This window comes from Larus michahellis, chromosome Z, assembly GCF_964199755.1.
Source record: "Larus michahellis chromosome Z, bLarMic1.1, whole genome shotgun sequence".
NCBI classification, from domain to species: Eukaryota; Metazoa; Chordata; class Aves; order Charadriiformes; family Laridae; genus Larus; species Larus michahellis.
The window spans coordinates 29,914,752-29,917,296 of NC_133930.1; positions in this window are offsets into that span (position 1 = coordinate 29,914,752).

A 2,545-nucleotide genomic window follows, 5' to 3' on the forward strand; every position below is an offset into this window, starting at 1 on the left:
GGTTCAAGGCTAAGACATAGTTTGAAAGAAGCAAAAATCTCCTAGCTATGCTTTAGTGATGACTTGTTAAATCATTCTCAATCCATCGTGTCTCTAAAACAGTAACAATAAAAATCATCGAGCCAGAACTTGGATCAGTTCCTGGGCTTGGTTCTAATGCCTGTTCTCATTGCACTTACAGCTGGGGTCTGCTCTCTTAATGGTCTTTTCTGTATTGTGGACTCCATTCTTGACAGATGAGGACAGCTGCCAACTTCTGCGGATTTAAAATAATTTGTTTCTAGCAAGCTCACTACTCTTTGGGGGGTTGAAACCTCTAGACAGCTAGCCCTGGCAGCTCCTGTCTGTCTGCAGACAATTTCAGTATCTGGAATGCATGTGGGCTAAACCGTCTTGCAAAGATTAGGATGTAAGGAAATCTCAAAATGTTCTGGCCAAGAATACTGTATCTGTTTTGCTGAGTACTTTCTGGCATAAAGTGCCTTTCATATCAGTCTAATATGTAAGAATTATAAGTTATTAGATAGAATTAAACTTTTTCAGTTAAATGCCTAACCTGAGATACTACAAAGTATTTGTGTTAAAATGTGACAAAACCTTAAAACATAGTTCTCAGTCGGCTTGTTGGTTGTGAATTTGCATGGCAGGTAAATAGAGGCAAAATCCCTTGCCTTTTTAGTTTTCATACAGATGAACAGCTCTAATTCTTTGCTGAAGTTCATTGCTGTCACCAGTATCATACCAAATACTATATGGAGTAGAACAATAAAGACACCTCTTCCTGAGGTTAACATTCAGTTGAAGTAGCAACTTAAATCTATTTTGGGAACCTGAGTTAGTTCTCACAGAAACTGGGGACTCTGGGAACCTGTTTTCTGACTTTAGTCTAATGTACTGAACAAAGTTGTCAGAATAATACCTTGCCACACAAAAGTAGTTTCTGTAGTCTATAGGAGACTTTACACTTTACCAGGTAAAACTTCTATGCCTTCAAATAGCAGGAGGGAGGAGGAGTGGGGAATACCAGGCAGTAGCAGGAGATGATATAAAATGGCTTGTACTTAGTTGCAGATGTTGTTTGGCTCTTAATCTCACTAGGTTTATTTTGCCCTGCCCCTCTTCATTTTTGTATTATGAAATCGTTGTTTACTTCCACAGCAGGGCTTGGAGAGTAGTCAGAGATTCCTTCTGTAAAAACAGATCCAACTTCCACAGACAAATGCCTTACTATCTTTGAACAATTTTTTTTTTCGCCTGCCATCTGCAAGTGTTTGACTCTGCTTTATTGCTCTGTCATGTGACTCTTTTGGCATCTTAATGAAGGTCGTATAGCTGTACTGAGCACTCCTGCAGCAGCAGCCGGTGGCTGTGCTGGTGGTCACTAAGTGAATTGTCAGAGATCATCCTTGTCTCAGCTCCTCTGCTGCAGTCTCATGGGCTCCCAGTGCAATGGCACATTCATAACCTGTTTGGTCAGGTTTCACTGTTAAGTTGGGTTTGTATTCCTCTCGAAGAACTTTTCTGCGAATAGAAATATAAATATGGCTTTAGTTGGTTATTGAAGTAGTATTTAAGGTAACAGTATAATTTTTGTTTCTCAGATGAATGCAAAGCCCTCTGCTTCTAAATACTGCCAATTTCTGTTCGGTGTCTGCTAGCCAGCAAGAGTGCAAAGCTCGTTTTGAAACTGTCTTTTTCTCTCCTTTACAAATACGCAGATTTCACTTAATGCTGTCCCTCTGCTCCTACATTATGTTTTGTCTCCTATTTGATCTGCCTTTGAGCAATAATGTAAAAAATCTACAATGCCAACAAAAACAGAGAAAATTGAACACAAGGGGAATTGAGGTTGCTCATGTGATTCACTTCTTCCCCTTCTGCACCTCATTCCTCTTCAGGTAACTGCAGTGTGCGTTTTCCCAACCCAACTTCTATTTTCTTACATTTTTAATGGACGTACCTTTCCCTGCCTGCCCCTTCAGATTTTTGCTGAAACAGTGAAGATCCATTTATCTATTTTTATCTTGCTAGATTAGGAAAAGGGAGAGAGATAAGGACTTAGGCTGGAAGAAGTAGAATGGGAGACCTCAGATAAAGGGAAAAAGCTTACAACTGCAGACGCACTCCTCACTCCATAATCTTGGATGCAAGTGAAGGCCTGCCAGTACTTCAGATATGCCACAGCACGTCTGTGAAAAAACATGCTCCTGTTCCTCCCTTGAGCTGTCTCACAACAATGCTTGGTATTGTCACTTACTGGAAGAAGGTGCTTGAAGAGGTGTGCTGTGTTGAAGTGCAGAAGCTGACTTAATACATTCCTGGTGTGCTGCTTTTAATTTTTTTTTTTCTTCTGAAAAATCTTCACAATTTGCCCATATCTAATGAAAAAAGTCTTTAGACCAGGGGAGGGACAGAGAGGCTGTGAAATCACAGTTAGGCTGCCCAATATAGGCTGTTGAACATCCAAGATAAAGGCTGTCTGTGGAAAGGATGATGGTCTTAATTCCCCCTTGCACAGCTCTGGTCAGGACACTTAACACACCTC